Source organism: Mya arenaria, chromosome 17 (assembly GCF_026914265.1).
Source record: "Mya arenaria isolate MELC-2E11 chromosome 17, ASM2691426v1".
NCBI lineage: Eukaryota > Metazoa > Mollusca > Bivalvia > Myida > Myidae > Mya > Mya arenaria.
Genome location: NC_069138.1, coordinates 26,991,761 through 27,010,117, shown reverse-complemented (window position 1 = coordinate 27,010,117; position 18,357 = coordinate 26,991,761). Strand labels below are relative to the sequence as shown.

The window sequence follows — 18,357 nt, the reverse complement described above, 5'->3', positions numbered from 1 at the left end:
CGGTGTACTAGTGAAACTTTTTGTCAAACTGAAATGATCACGAGAATATATGAAGAGTTTAAGGACTGCATCGTTTTGTATGTGAAAAAGGATTTACTTTGCTTACAAAAAGACCTTATAATGATATTTACATATGCATCACCGGAGGGTTCAGTCTCTATGAAAATGATGAAAATGACGGGATTTCCTTACTAAATGATAAACTTACACTTATTAAATCAGTATTTCCGGATACATTATTATTATTAGCCGGGGACTTAAATGCACGTCTAAAAGATATAATTGACTTCATTCCACAAGACAATGTTGACTATATTTATAATACAAAAACAGACTATCCTGGAGATGAGTTTTGTTTACCGCGTAGCACAAAATACTTAATGTTAAACAAATTTGGGTTACCACTTATTGAATTATGCTGTACCCATGACGTGCATTTATTAAATGGTCGTCTCTTTGATGACAAGGAGGGAAATTTCACTTGTATGGCTAATAACGGAAAAAGTGTGGTCGATTATATTGTTGCTTCAACTGAGTTATTTGAGCATTATTGTGAATTTGGTGTCGATGTAGCAGATTTTTCCGATCATTTCCCGCTCTATTGTACATTGAAAACCAACACGTTTAGACTACAGTGTTATAACGAAGGCGACCAGATTCGTAAGTACGTTAAGTACAAATGGCGCGACGAGTGCAAAGATAACTTTATGAGAAAATTTTCAACATTATACGAATCGTTCGTAAATATTGTAGTAACAACAAATCTAGTTGATAAGCTTAGTGCATTTATAGATGTATTCAAAAACGCTGGTGAAGACATGTGTGTTAGGCAAAATGGGTCTTCGCGTATGACTGTTGAAAACGAGCAGCCGGACTGGTGGTGCAAAGCTTGTGATACGGCTAAATAGACAAAATACAAACTTTTACGTCTTTATCGAATATCGAACAATAGTGAAGATTTACAAAAGTATATTGACGCTAGAAATGCATTTAAAAATATATGAAGATCAAAAAAGGAGGCAGCGGAGAGATCTAACAGAGAAAAACTGATTGACTCTCGAAACAACCCGAAAGAGTTCTGGCGGCAAGTTAAGAAATCGAATAAAATAAATGTTGTAAAAGATAACAATATATCACCTGAAACATGGGTAGAATATTTTTCAGACTTATATAGTGAAACAAATATTGTTTACACACAAGATGAACAAAACGCGTTTGAGGAGCTTGCACGTGATATAAATGCAAATGAACTAGAAAGGGAGATAACTAACGATGAAATATTATTAGGTATAACTACGTTAAAAAAAGATTGTAGCCCTGGAAATGACGGATTATGCATAGAAATGATAAAGAATACCAGTGGAATTATTTTACCGTATTTACGGGAATTATTTAACCATATATACGATAGCGGTGTATTCCCTGTTGAATGGAGTATCATTGTACCGTTGCACAAAAAGGGGTCTAAGGACGAGCCAAATAATTACAGGGCGATTTCGCTTATTTCAAGCATAAGTAAAATATTTACCAATATTTTGAATAAGAGACTGTCACGGTGGTGTGAAGATAACGGGGTTGTGAGCGAATCTCAGGCTGGGTTTCGGAAGAAATACTCGACAATAGACAATATTTTTAATTTACATGCTGTTATTCAAAAATACTTGTGTCGAAAGAAGGGGAGAATGTACGTTTTTTATATCGACTTTTTCAAGGCCTTTGACTCCTGTATACACGAGAACTTATGGAGAAGCTTATCAAGAAAAGGCATACAAGAGAACAGTAAATTCCTGATAATATTTCAGTGTATGTACAGGAACTTGAAATCATGTGTAAAGGTTAAAAACGGACTGACGCGGTACTTTAAATGTTCAATAGGCACAAAACAGGGCTGTGTAAGTTCTCCGATGTTTTTTTTCATTGTTTATTATTGATCTAGTCGAGTTCCTAAAGCTGAAATGCGAGTCTGGAATTTACATAAATGACAACATTGATGATATGTATGCTTTCATGTTTGCTGATGACGTAGCAGGTGTTGCAGACACAAAACAAAATTTACAAAGACAAATTAATTACATTGAAGAGTTTTGTAACATAACTGGGATGAAAATCAACATTGACAAATCCAAGGTTATGGTATTCAGGCGAGGTGGACAACTTAGAGCAGATGAAAAATGGTACTATAACGGAAACCAAGTTGACGTAGTTTCATGTTATAAGTATCTCGGGGCGTTTTTTACGCCTACATTATCATGGACTAAAACTCAAAATACACTTAGACTGCAGGCTACGAAGGCAGTGTCAAATATATATGCGTTTCAGAAACGTTTTGGATACTTTCAGTCGAAGGATGCATTCAAATTGTTTGATTCGATAGTTGCACCTATATTGTGCTATTCATCTGAGTTATGGGGATATTGTCATATTGAAAATGTCGAACGTGTACATACAAGCTTTTGTAAATATATAGCATGTCTAAATAGAAATGTTTCTAACTGTTTAGCGTTGAGCGAGTGTGGAAGACTTCCTTTAAATGTGATATATATGACTCGTTGTGTAAAGTATTGGACAAAACTGATAAGCATGCCTAACTATAGGTACCCTAAAAACTGTTATCTAATGCTTCGCGAGTTAGATGGTGCTGGCAAGGCAACATGGGCCACAGGAGTGAAAATACTTTTATTCGAACATGGTTTCTGTTTTGCATGGATTGCTGGCGAAGTAGGAAATATAACAAACTTTATTGTGCTATTTAAAAGCAGACTTAAAGACTGTGCAATGCAGAAGATGCAGGGATTTGTTGATTCTTCTCCGAAAGTGCTGCACTACAGACATTATAAAAGTCTTTTAAACCCAGAAAGATACCTTTCCATGGATCTACCATTCATATTGAAAAAGACGTTTTCTAATTTTCGTTGCTCTAGTCACGTATTGCAAATTGAAAAAGGCCGACACGATAACATTGATCGGGACTTCAGGTTTTGTCCTTATTGTTTGAAACGAAATGTCTATGTTATAGAGGATGAATACCACTTTTTATTACTCTGTCCGTTGTATAATGATGTTAGACAAACGTACTTGTATGACCAACTTGAAAATAGAATGATAACGCTTCACTTGTTTTACAAACTATTATCAGACTACAATAGGCGAAGTGTTATATTGGTTGCACACTATATTGCAAAGGCTTTTGCTATTCGAGAGAAATTCATTCGTGATCGATAGTTTTCTATCATAGTTATATTTTCCTGATATATTTGCATTATACTGTTTTATATTTATACTACTTATATATGCATAACTCTGTCACCACTATTATGTAATTCTCTGATATTTGTATTTTGGGCCGGAGGCCTTGTACTGCAATAAACATTATGTTATGTAATGTTATGTTATACATAACATTTATGTTTGCATGCGTGAGAATGTTCTTACGGGGTGTGTAAGCACCGAAATGTACTTGCTATGCAATCAGATCTCAAAATATGCAGATCTCAAAGTCCGATTCGGGAGAAAAGCTCCTGACACCACAGTTTGCACAATTATGAAACGAAATAGTAACCAGTCTACAGTAGAAGTGTTCTTACACGGTACCACATTCTCCGATTTTCGAAATATGTCCGTTAAATGAAATTATCAAATAAAATATAAATCATACTCACGTTCGTTCATGTAAACATAGGGCACAACTCCACCACGGAAGTGTCGACAGCTCTTTTTCTTTGCACCACCGTAAAGTGGTGGAGCTGGCGTTTAGAGGCCGTGTATATATAACGCCGGTTTGGAACTGCATTAGGCCAAGTAATTAATACAAATTAGTTGAATTAATCGTAGATTATTTTGTCAAAGTTAAATGATTTTTTTTTAAACATAGAATATTTTTTTTCGGAAAATTGAAAAATTGTTTTTCAATTCCTTACCACGTTACATGACAACGGACAAAATCATCTTGACCAAAAACGGGGTCAGAACAATGTTTTTTTTGGAAATGACTATAATCATCTGTGACATTCACATACTTAAACTAAGATTGCATTTCAAAACGGGATTGGTTTGTGATTTAAATAATCACCGACGGTACGGCAACTTTTGATATCAGTGTTTAAGTCATGCACACGTATGTCCAAGGCTTATGCTTTTATTCCAATCTGACACAAGACATATCAAATTAAACTACAGCGAGTACCACATTTTTAACATTTGAAAAACGAGTCAGTTGAACTTAACTGAAGTGCTATGCCTTTGCTTTAATATTCTGATCAAAGCAAGGTCAAAGATGTAATTGCTTACACATGTTTAAAATTTCTTTCTATATTATAGCAAATGTGTCAGGCAATGCATGCCTCGCTGGTGATGATAGAATCACAACAGGAAGATGCCTATCTGATAAACCAAATGCACGTTCTTAAAAGTATGTAGAAGTTTAATAATAATAATAATAATAATAATAATAATAATAATAACTATTTTACAACTAATTTTTAACTATAACTACTGAGACATGTATTTCCTTTATCCTCTTTTGCGTCTTGAAAATATTGCATGTCGGCGCAAAACGGTTGAAACTCCATATAAATGAAGAAGTCCCGTGATATCTATGTCTATTGCGCTGACCCTTTGAATTACATGTTCCAATATTGTTGCTGCCCTATCTAATGCAGCAAAACAATTACAATGCTTATTAATTATAAAAGAGTACCAATTAAGGAGGTGCTTTGAGGCGATAACAGTGTTATACTGAAGGTAATCCATCCAACATTAATAGAAAAAATGCTTTTACTTAGTTGTATTAACAAACTGTGAAGTCGGAGTATTGTTAAGGTTTGCACTGAAAGTTTTTTTGTAGAGATACATTATATAATCTAAGAGACAAATTAATAAAATTGCTTCATATCATAATAACAATTTGTTTTTTTACCTCCCTTTAATATATCATATCATAATAGTAGCGTCATTATGGGGTTATTCAAAATGTAATCCATGCAAAAATAAGATAATGGGTCATCAATATAAATTAAACATAAACATAATTTACATCTTGATATCTAAAATGTACTTACACATTTTGCATTTTAATGATGAGTGGCTAACCTGAAATAATGTTTATTTCACCGAATGTGTTATTTTTATAATTATTATATTTATTTAACAATATTATTGCCCATCTTACAGCGCCTTGGTATTGGATTGCCCTGTCTGACGTACAAGAGGAAGGCACGTGGCTTTGGATGGGAGACAAAGAATCAACCCCAGTACAATACACGAATTGGGGGCACGGGGAACCAAATAATCGCAACAACGATGAAAACTGTGCCATTGTCATAAGTGCTGGTGCATGGAATGATTACCAATGTCATGTCCCTGGACTGTATATTTGTGAAAAGCAAGATGAAGGGTAAGAAAATAGCCAGTGGTTCTAATATTTATATGGGAAGTTTTTCTCGCTGTGTATTGTTTTAAATAAAAAAAGTGCTTGGTTTCACTAATTAAAGTATTTTTACTTCCAGCATAGAAATCGTCGGATAATCCCTGCTTGTGGCAGCCACAGTTTATATTGTATATCAATGTATGATGTTCATAAAAACTTTGAAAATATAAATGGACAACTAACATTGTCATTGTATTTTAACAAACCTTAACATTTTTTCTAAAACAATTACATCAGTTGATAATAATCTGACACTAGCCAGGTCATATAATATTAAAAAAAGCTATCCTAAAAATATTTCCGTAAATCGTTCACAACTGTTATATAGTTTTAGGGTGTCATTATCATATTTTTGCCTGTATTCTAAAACAAAAGTTAAACATGACCGAAAGTGAAACATACCGTTTTTTAATAAAAACAAATAAAAGAGTGTCGTCCATTAATATTAGATCATAATTACATACGACCAAAATCATGTTATTAAAACAAAAAAGCAGTAAACAACCTGAGAAAATCTGTAAAAAGGTGATAACCAGATACGTCAACATCTAAATCTAATTCTATAAAAACATTAGTTCTAATAATAGAAAAACAAAGGCATGTTTAAAACACGAAAAGCCATTCTATCTATTTATATCAAGCCTAGTTTCATTGCAGAATTTCTGGATTTAATTCTCTCAGACACTATTTTGTGTGTATTTAAGTGCAAAAAACACGGAATTAAAACCATTCTTGCCTTGATTATTTGAAGCATAAACAATTGAAAAATGTACCAGGTCTTTGAAGTCTGAAGAAGATGTTAGATGAGAATATGACTATTTGGGATAAAAATACTTTTTGCACACACTACGTTGTAACTATGTACAATCATTTAACTCTCAATGCCAACCTGTTGCTACAACGCCAATTATTTGCAATAATTTCGCCAATTATTTGCAATAATTTACTTGTAGCATTTTTAACTCTAAATTTTGTTTTAATAGAAAATATACATACTTTGCAACAATTTGATGTCCATTGCATATTGAAATTACAATATCGTTTTGTTCGTAACATATCTACCACGTTATAAGTACATGCTTAAGATACCTATCAAAGTTTATTGTTCAAAAGACCTCCGGCCCATACACAAACACAATAGCATACATATATCAAACAATCATGATAGATAGTGATAATGACATGTTATGATATCAAAGTCAAACGTCCATAAAATATTTTCTTTCTTCAAATGCATAATAAATAAACATTGCTAAATTACGTATATTCAAAGCATTTGTACTAGACATTAAATCATAAAATTTATCAATAGTAGGGTTTTCTCGATAGTATTTTGCAATATAAACATTCCTTAAAACATTAAATAGAGGACATATCAACAAAATATGGAATTCATATTCAATATAACAATAATACAATAATGAACGGTTAACAGAGTCAAATGCTTTTTTAAAATCTATAAAAGCAACATACACAGGCTTTCGTTTTCTTTGTAGGTATTTGGTGATAACAGCATATAATACAAATGCATCATCTGCAGTACAGTAATCTTTTCTAAAACCAGCCTGACTTTCTGATAATCTACTATAAGCTTCAACATAAAAAGTCACACGAGCGGTAACAATAGTAATATCAATCTTACTTCATACATCAATAAGTGAAATTCCTCTATAATTATTAGGATTAACCAAACTGCCTTTCTTGTGCAATGGTACAATAATACAATGAGACCATTTTTCAGGAAATGACCCTGAAGCAAATAATGTATTAAATAGTTTACAGATAAATGGTAGTAAAATATCAATACCATAGACAATATGCACAGGTAGAATAAACCCTCCACTCGCTTTATTCAGTTTTTTAATAGTGTCTATAATCTCTAATTGCGATATAGGACTATTTAAAAGAATATTTTCCACCTCATCCAAGTCATAAACATTTACGTCATGTACCCTAGCCTCCTCGCCATTTACACCAATGTCAGAAGAAAACAAAGACTTAAAATGCTGGTACCAAGTATTCATATCAATTGGCGATTCCGTAGGAACAGGCTTTGACATTCTGTTTATTTCATTCCAAAACAATTTTGAATTATTAACATTTTTTTTCAATATTTGATAAATATTGCTTCTCATGTATTAATCGTGTTCGTTTACACATATTCTTGAATATATTTTTCTTATGTAAATAACTATTAAGATAAACAACATTATGAGATAAACGAAACTGCCTTAATGCAAATGTTGATTCTCTTTTCGCATTCTTGCACTCTGAATCGAACCAAACCTTATGCCCTGGGTTAACTTTCCTTGGATTAATTGTATATACAAATTTCTCACTGCATAGTTTAATAACATGCTCTAATTTATCCACTATATCATAAACATTATCACTATTATTAATACAAGACTCTAAAGAATGGTGAATGCCATTTTCATAGCCTGTAGATAATTCTGCAATGTATTCAGGTTTTGTATCAGTATTTAGGTTATTTCGTTTAATAGGTGTAGCATTAATTTCTTAATATCTGCTCAAAAAACATGTCGAATGATACACATATTGGAAAGTGTGGACTTTCTACTCTATCAATAACAGTAAAATTCTCAGCTAAATCAGAAACATTTTTGTAGCCATACAGTAATCAATTACACTACATTCGTTTTGATTCACAAATGTAAATTTATCATATGTTCTATCACAGTTATCTCTAAGAGGTCGTCCATTCAAAATGAAACAAAAATACGACTTGCAAAAGTTAAGTAAAAGTCTTTCACAGTTGTTTACAAAATAATCACACGACTGCCTTATGCTTGTGATATCTCCTTCAAGAATATCCCTGACATCATGAAGCTCTGGTACCTCGACAAATGTTATATAATCTGGCAAATTACCGGTTCTTTGCATTAAAATCACCACTCAGTAGTAGTTCATAACACTTTAAATTAATGTCTGCAGTCAAATTTTCTAGTCTTTGCAAACATGAATAATTACTTTTAACATAAAAAGGAGAGTTTTCAGGAGGCGAGTACACTGATAATAACAATACATCTCTGACACAATTAAACAGTGATTTATCAAATAACACCGTCACTCCAAACTCAATCTCATTACATATCCTTTTAACAAGCTTATTTAACTGACTCTTAATCATAACAACAACACCTCCCATTGATCTTCCTCCTACAACAGACTCTTTAGCATTACAAGAGAACACTTCATAATCCTGAAATTTCGTTAAGGCTTATCGCCCTTAGCGCATTTTGTTGCCAGAATGTTTTATTTCTAAATGCGGCGATCCAGCATGGATATATGTAAGGTAATGTAATATTAACGAATGTATAGCCTTAAGACAGTCACGTGATAGATACTGACCAAAAGATATTGATGAAACATTCTGCTTTGACATGCGTCGAGGATACAAAATTACAAAATATTGCCTAAACATTTATTTGGTTAAACCAAAAACCAATGACCATGAAGGCTCTTGCACAGCAAAGGAATTGTCAGGAAATTGAAATACCACATTTAACTAATGTTAAAAACGAAACTATTGCAAAAACGTGTTTTTGGAGCTTAAACGTCCTTAAAAGTATCAAATTCTCGCTTCCCACATTTGTTAACAACATATTAATCGAAGGTTTTCCTTCAATAACTTTTTATGCCGTAACCTAGAAGCATGAAATAAAAAGCCGAGGGAGGCATGGTATTTGTAGAGCTGAATGCGCGTCATGATATTTTGGAAACATATACTTTAAACTACTAACAAGGCGAAAACAGGTTCCGAAAATCCCATTTTGTCATTGTTTTGCCGCCATCTTGCATATCAGACTGCAAAACCTCACATAAACCGTTGCAGATTAGGAATACGTGTACCCCCTGCTTAAAATTGTGTGCTGTTTTACTTGGAGACTTTCGAAGTGAGCGTCAGACAAATTACAGTTATAACAGTTGTAACAAGATTACGTCATATGCGACACCGTGTATTGCGGACATAAGTTTTAAATTCCGTGACACGATAGTTTTATCGTGCCATCACTGTTTTGTCGAACAGAAATATTAAGGTGATATTTGTATGTTTTGAAAACGTCAGAGGGAGGGGGAGGGTGGAGTTCTAAACATTTTTTTTTATTTCAATATTTCAATGTTACTTGAGCGCATCGTTAAATGGCATCTTGAAAGCACGTTGAGAAAACTTTACCATATTTCCATGATACGATGGTGTCCAGTTGAATCCAGTTGACATGGTTAGTTTGTTTTCTATATAGTTATAAAATTAACAATAAGGACAATCCTGACTCAAGGCGCATAATTGAAAAGAGACACAAAAAAACTTAAAAAATGTGAATTTGATGACATATTTCTGAAGAAAGCGTACGGTGTTTGTACCTGGCAAGACGATTGAATTAACTGCGTTATAGAAAATAAACTATTCAAACAAAATATACAATACTAAAGCAAAGTCTAGTGTGATAGACTTCCGTAGTTCGCTAGGTTGTGGGTAGATAATAGTTTGCTGACACGACATATGTGCCATCCTCAGTTGATTACTAGCACTGGATTTCAGAAAGCATTTGATTCAATTGATATCCTAAATATAAGTATATAAAGAAACAAATGCCGTAAGACCTGGGGTTGTTTTCAATAAACATCTTCGATTGAACTTATGTTTAATTTTAGAATCTTAAGACAATAATTTGATTGGCATGTATATTTAGCTGACCAATAGGCTAAATGGAAACCTATTTAATGATATATATATATATATTTATGTATTGTCCAACGTCAAGGTACTTAGTCACAGGACGGGTCGAACACGTATGGATGAAGGGAAAATGTAACACAAGCTTTGAATGAAAATAGGGCATTTATTAATGCCGTAAAAAGTGTTTTTTACGAAATATTGAAAATAAAACACAAGAGTCAATAGCATGTGTATAATAACATTTCCCGAAATACATATCTGGGTGGACAAACAGCTATATATGGCATATGTAAATAACCGTGAAAGTTACAAACGTTTCCAAGAATATGTGAAAACTAAAATAAAATGCCAAGGCTTTCGCCCACTCTAAAAATATATCAGTAATGGCACAACGTATCGCGATTGGCTGTTCAGTGCCACTTGAGATAAAACTCAAAGGTGATTGGCTGAGGCAATAATTTATGCGGGAGCTTACTGCTGACATGGTTAAATATAACTAAATTAATGTTTGAACAATTCCATAAATAATTTTATGTTATCAGAAAATTTCATATATTGAATACTGACCCTGGCAGAGAAATAATTAAGGTTCGCGTAGTTTTGAGAAATCATGTTTAATTAAATTGAAACAACTATTTCAGTTTCACCATGGTACTTTTATATAAGTTCTTTCTTAAGTTCTGTCATATAATGAAAATCAGTCCGACCTGGACGGCGTCCACCGAGATGCAATATTGTAAAATCATTTCAAAATAGCACAAGCGGTTTCTAACAAGAATAGCGGTTTTCATTTAACACACATTTGTAAAGAAACACACAATCTTATTAATTGCTGCATGTCCCAGTGTGTTGTCATGTGCGTACCATATAATACCAATAAGAACAGTACATTTTTTAGCAGTTTCCCGATAAAAAATTGCGTGTATTTATTTCTGAACCGGTCATAAAACATTTTCTGCAGAAAAAACAAACCATGTGTTTGTATAACACAGCTCTGAATCCTTTTTTTATTTGTATTTCACCAATGAGTCTTTTGCCTTTGAAACAATAGCGCGTGTGAATTAGGTCAAAATACACAAGTGGAACTGCCATCCCATAAATGGTGTTGGGGTCGTGAAATACTATAAATCATTGCTATTTTACGTGCAAATTGGTCAATTCACAAAACAATAAGATAATTTATTTAGTGGTATGTTACCTGTAAGTGTTAACGCATGTGTACCTACAACTATTTTTACTATTTTTACATACCAACAGTAGAATGTTCACATTTCAAACCGTTTGGATATGAAAACTCGAAAAATATTCGGAATTGCAGGAAATAGTTCATTTAGGGAATGTAGTTTGAGTTGTAAATATTACATTATATGACGTTAAATAAGTTTATGTAAGAGTATGTAATAATTTGAGTATATTAAGAGTAAAACACACGTATAAAACAATTATATAATAGCGAAAACTCCTATAAACTGGAAACTCCTTGCATTTCTTAGTTTGGCCTAATTGGAACTATAAATGGAATAATGATTCTATAAATAAGACACAACAGGAGAGGGAATACAGATACAATACATATTTAATTCAGAGTGGTTTTCTCCCTTCTGCATACATGATCTAGCAGTGAAACTAGCTAAATGGTCTAAAAATACCCAATAGCATTGTAAGTTATATGGAAGAACACATATCCTTTATCAGTATCCATTAATATATACCTCAGATATTGCAAACATGTTTTGGCGTTGATACTCCCAACTTCTTGGTAAGCTGGGTCATTTTCCTCTGTATTGCTATGTATTTTTGTGAAGAAAAAAAGTATCTAATGTATGTAAGTCACATGTTTATGAACATTCTAATGATTCTTATTTCCATAATGTTATGTTACGGATAAGTGGTCTAAATATGTTCATTTGTAAATAAGTTGTTATACTCTCTTTGTTCAAACTATGATCGGAATTGAAGGAGTACTTTATATACTACAATTGTGCTCGCATTCTCGTAAAATTGTAGTTGATATGCATACTAGAAAAAAATCACTAGAATACTAATTAAGTTGAATCTGAATACCACCTTCTGCTAAGATGTACGTTTTATTTTGCTGCTCATGGAAAACACCGAATCAATATGGTGAGTGGGTCGGATTGTGAGTTTGTTTTGAGAGGTGAGTAAATGAGTGGGCTGGCGGGTGCATCGGAAGGTTGGGTGTGTGCACGGGCAGGCGTGAGATCGAGCGAGCGAGCCAGCGAGTGTCTTACTACCATTCATTTGATCTTTTTTTAATATCACATAGAAGGAACTATCACTCCAGCCGTTCAGCACTATCAGTGCTTTGATTTAAACCAGAGGTTGCAAGTTCGGAACGTTGTACGGACATAGAGGCAAAATTATTAACATAATACAACAATCGAATCCAACAGAAATAATAATAATTATATCCCGAAGCTTGTCGGGCATGGCCGGGCTGTTACGAATGCTGAAACCTATCTTTTTAAAAAATAAAACTCACGGCAATTACCGACATTGTAAGCGTAGCGCAACCATTAGACACTCTTAAATATGGCGTATTGCATCATGCTAGCTAAATTAGGATGTGTGGTATTCGTCCTGATGCTTGCTGGCATTTGTTATTTATGTTGAGTATTGAAAACTTAACAAGTAAAGAAAGTGAACCATTACGTAAGCCATAAAGATAGCTAGAGTAAAAAGATAGCTTAAAAACGATTAACATATCTGAGATTAAGAAATTATCTTTCACGAAGCTAGCGATGCAATTGCTCTAATAACGAATTCAGACAAGTAAGAACACAAGCAAGATGTACACTTAAGAACGCGAGAGGTACAAGTCATAAGGCAGTATGTAGTGTTGCTTCAATGCATTTCCATATTTACCATCCGAGCAAATATCCATACAATCTGGATTTTCTATCGTTTCTTTAGTACCACAGCATCCTTCTCGATACCGATGTCTATACTCTCTGTCGGAGCAACTTTGTGGTAGACATCGTCTGAAAAAAACTTATATGACTGAACGATGGCAATTCTATTCAAAACTAAAGCAAGCCAAAGTTTCTAAAATAAATTCATAAATATAAAAACAACATTACACCGTAGTTAATTCGTATTCATTTAGAACATATAGTATATTTGAAAGACTGGTAGTCCACAAGTATTTGTTTTAAATGACAGATTTGAAACTGATATGTATATAATGTTTATAATTTGAACGTTTTTGAAAGTGTAAACGTACTTGCAGGAAGCCTCAGCGCAAAACATAGGATCTGTTCCTGTACAGAGCTCTAGGTCTAAATAGGTAGGACCACGAAGGTCAGTCGCATGAACCAAGTAAAGCAGGTGAACTATACAGCCAACAACTGAAATATTGTATACCACTGTTTTATATCATTGTCAATTTGGTTGTTTTTAATCACATTACGGACCCATCAGTCCATAGAACGTGATTTAGAAATGACTTTGACCCAAAAGTGATATTGAAACTTAAGTGATATTAACACTAAAGTGATCAATATTGAACTAAAAGTGATATTGAATAAATAGAGGATATTTGTTTATTTCAGTGTTAGATCTTATTTTATTTCACGAGTGTCATAGAAAAACATATTTTCACGAGTGGCGGATAGAAAATTTATTAACAATGTGTATAAAATGATGTTAAGAGACATTGATATTAGACCAAGAAAAAAGAACTGGGCCGCTAGTGTTAGAGACATGCTGTGTAATTTTGGGTTCAATGAGGTATGGTTAACACAAGGTGTTGGTGATATAAATGTATTTATCAGCTTGTTTAAGCAAAGAGTTAAAGACAACTTTTTTCAAAATCTTAATAATCGGATAAATGATTCATCTAGAGCAACGTTTTATATATCTCTCGGTAATTTTGAATACCAAGCATACTTGAATATTGTTATTGTAGAAAAATATAGAATTGCTATGTCACGGTTAAGACTTAGTTCTCATCGTTTACTAATAGAAACTGGACGATGGTCAAATGTACCAAGAGAAGATAGGATCTGTAATTTATGTCAAGTACTTGAAGATGAATACCATTTTTTGATGGAATGTAATCTTTATAATAATATTAGAGATAAATATATAAAACGATATTATAGACTTAGGCCTAGTATGTATAAGACTGTACAACTTTTGCAGTCCGAAAACGTTAATACTGTAAAAAAAACTTATCAGCATACATATATCATGCTTTTGAATTAAGAAAATTAAGAATGAGTGTAAACACGACTTAGTGTACGGTTACATTGTATTTGAATAACGGTACTCTTTATGCTAGACGTAGAGTGTATATATGAAATACAACAGATTAATAAATTATTCGGAATAAGTTGACACACTTTAACCGGTATCGATGACAACCATACATATTTGTACGTACAAGCCTGATTTTGGTATTCCATAGCCTATCTTTCTGTTAAAAACTTAGTCCAAACTAGCAAAACATTATTGAAGTTATTTGTAGATAATGAGTACAGTAGTAACGAGAATTGCTTATCAAAATTCATGGTATCATTGTAGTGTTGTTCATAAGTCATACGGTTGATAGATATGTATTTAAGTTATAACTCATAACCGATAAAGACAATTATATTAAATTATATGAATATAGTTGTTAAATCTGTGAATATATAAATAGAGTCAATCAATCTGTTCCGCCATACATGTATATATAAGTCATTGTATTACATTGATTTGATCACGGGTCATGTTGGCCTATTTCAAATATGTATTGTGTGATATATTTCTTTGAATAAACTTTCTTCTTCTTCTTCTATGTTCCAAAAAATAATGAAAACACTTTTTATTTTAAGATGGGCATGAATACAAAACCAAATCACTACGCCGCTATTTAAAGAATGAAAATTTGGAAGGTCAAATGTGTTAGCAAAACAAATGTGGTTACTCATTTGATTTTAACCATTCTTCTTAGTTTAAGACTGCATGTACGCGTGTTTTTATAGTAAGTTAATATTCAGTCATCTTTCTGTCAGAGACCAGTCTGTTTTGATTTAAAATGTTTGTTTTCCAGATAAAGAGTAAATGCCACGCTAGTTTGTTGACACATTTTGAGGTGTGGGTGGGGTAAAAAATATCGGATCCATCTGTAAATTGTGTGAATTCTCCAAGAAGCTCATTTTACGTACTACAACGGTTAAAAGTTTAAAATACATTTGAACGAGGATATACAATTTTATTTATGTTCGAACAGTTGTTTTTGTCTGTAATTTGTTTGGTATGAACGCAAATGTTCGAACATTCAGCTTCAAAGATCAGTAAAATGTTTGATAAACGGGATGACCGCTAATAAACGGTAAGTTGTTAATTTCCAATTATATATTTATTTAAATTTATAAAATATTTCTTTCTTTTTAACATTTTGGACACAATTTACTGAAGTCCAATGTTCTGTTTTGATCAAGGCAAGTACATGTAACAACAAAGGAATTTAAAAGTAGTTCTGAAAGTTGATATTTTCACTCCTTATTTTGCAGTGAAAAAATCAAATTGATATTTTCACTGTTGTTATTTCACTGTTAAAACCCCATATTTAATCGTAAAGCATGAAAGAAAAAGTGATATTGATCCTAGGTGATATTACACTAAACGTGATATTGACCCAAAAGTGATATTGACTCTTAAGAGATTTTAAACTAAAAGTGATGTTGACCCTCAAGTAATATTGAACTAAAAGTGATCTTGACCCAAAAGTGATATTGACCCTAAAGTGATATTCAACTAAAAGTTATATTGAACCAATCAATCAATCAATCAAATCTTTATTTCCTCCTATACAGAAGATATGCAAATATATTTACAACGTGTAAGGTGCTCTAACATTGAGCAATATTGAGTCATATTGAAAGTCATATTGCATTGAAAGTCATATTGCACTACAAGTCATATTGAACTAAAAATGATATTGACCCTAAAGTGGTATTGACCCTAAATTGATATTGAACTAAAAGTGATATTGACCCTCAAGTGATATTAAACTAAAAGTGATTATGACCCAAAAGTGATATTGACCCTAAAGTGATATTGAACTAAAAGTGATATTGACCATAAAGTGATATTGAACTAAAAGTGATATTGCCCCTAAAGTGATATTGACCCTAAATTGATATTAACCCTAAAGTGATATTGACTCTAAAGTGATATTGAACTAAAAGTGATATTGACCCTAAAGTGAAATCGACCCTAAAGTGATACTTATATCACCATTTATATTATCACGTTCACCCTCATAGAAATTTGAGTGAGTGAGTGAATGAGTAAATGTGTGAGTGAGTGAGTGAGTGAGTGAGTGGGTGAGTGGGTGAGTGAGTGAGTGAGTGAGTGAGTGAGTGAGTGAGTGAGTGAGTGAGTGAGTGAGTGAGTGAGTGAGTGAGTGAGTGAGTGAGTGAGTGAGTGAGTGAGTGAGTGAGTGAGTGAGTGAGTGAGTGAGTGAGTGAGTGAGTGAGTGAGTGAGTGAGTGAGTGAGTGAGTGAGTGGGTGGGTTTGTGTGGGTGGGTGAGTGAGTGAGTGAGTGAGTGAGTGAGTGGGTGAGTGAGTGAGTGAGTGAGTGAGTGAGTGAGTGAGTGAGTGAGTGAGTGAGTGAGTGAGTGAGTGAGTGAGTGAGTGAGTGAGTGAGTGAGTGAGTGAGTGAGTGAGTGAGTGAGTGAGTGAGTGAGTGAGTGAGTGAGTGAGTGAGTGAGTGAGTGAGTGAGTGAGTGAGTGAGTGAGTGAGTGAGTGATTTTTTTCGATGGAATGTAAGTAGATCTAATATACACATAAAATAACATATTCAAGGGAACACCATTTTTCGATTTATTGCAAGTGCATTATATATTTTTAGCCATATTTATAACACTTTTTCGGAAAAACAACAACAACGCTTTATTACATCCATCTTTATACACCCAATACTATTTGCTATTTAAACACTCATCTATGTTATAATTTCACATACTGATTAACCTCTAGCCAACGTATTTCGCAACCCGTTAGTTTCCATTCAAATAACACTTGTCTTCACGTTTAATACATGTACTAGTATCTTTTGTCTTGAATTAACTGTATTGTAAATATAATGACATGAATGTGTTTATGTACTTGTCGCCGTTTTTTGTTCCAATATTTCTGGTTAGTAATTGCTATGTTCTTTCTTTCCTTTGTAATGGCAAATGACGGATGGATGAATAGAAATAGCACAGAAAGCATATACTTTTATAGTTACTGACTATGTAAAGGCATATGAAAGATTGATAGATAAAAATAGCGTATAAAGCATATACTCTTAGAGTTACTGACCTCTTTTGATTTTTAAGCTTGGCATATTAATGAATATCAGTAGTCCAAATGCAAAGTAATGTATCCAATAGCGTGACAATGATATACAACTTTTCCATAAACACATACTCATAGTACAATTAAAACACGGTACAGCCTTCAAAATATTTTCTTTCACCTTGTTCATTTCATTCAAATCAAAACGTAAAAGACTTATATCACCTTACACTTAAGAAAACGCACTTAATCAAACACCGATCACCTTCAATTAAAAGGTAAGCTTGCAATAAATGTCCTTTATCGATTCAGATATCAATATATCATCAATATGTCTTCAAACTTGTAACTGCTTTAACAAAATTATGAGCGATATTCGGCGATTTTTAAGTGTTGACTTAGAAGCAACGTAGCAAATAATAATAAAAAAAAACACTCGTTTTGATCATTAAGTCAATTGAGTTACAAATGATATTGCATTAGAATAATAATATTTTTTTTTTGCTTCAACCTAAATTGTGCGCCCTAAAAATGCACTAATTCAGTTCTCGCAGTATAATTAAACAAAAAAGAAAATGTCCATAAGTCTCATATTTCACTTTAAATACCCTTTGTCTGGCATTTGTTTTATTTCGGATCATATCTGTACATCTGGAAAATGTTCACTCCACTCCACTCCACTCCACTCAATCGCTCGCTCGCTCACTCACTCACTCACTCACTCACTCACTCACTCACTCACTCACTCACTCACTCACTCACTCACTCACTCACTCACTCAAATTTCTTTGAGAGTGAACGAATTTTGTTATCTTACTTAAAACCAATAGAGAGATTTGCTGGTCTAATGATAAATACACGTGGATAATAAATAGTTTTGATTTCAATTCATTGTTCCAAGAGATGTCAGTCAGAACTTTAAGCGAACGTTAAACA

At 33.1% G+C, this 18,357-nt stretch overlaps 1 long non-coding RNA gene across 1 annotated transcript; it reads right to left on the bottom strand.

Annotated features, from left to right (window-relative positions):
* Window positions 1-12,906: 12,906 nt before the first annotated feature.
* LOC128223129 (uncharacterized) lies at window positions 12,907-17,900 on the bottom strand. Its single transcript, XR_008259300.1, has 3 exons — window positions 17,446-17,900; window positions 13,372-13,495; window positions 12,907-13,129 (listed from the first exon to the last, which is right to left on the bottom strand). It is a non-coding gene; the product is annotated as an uncharacterized LOC128223129 (long non-coding RNA).
* Between the last annotated feature and the right edge of the window lie 457 nt (window positions 17,901-18,357).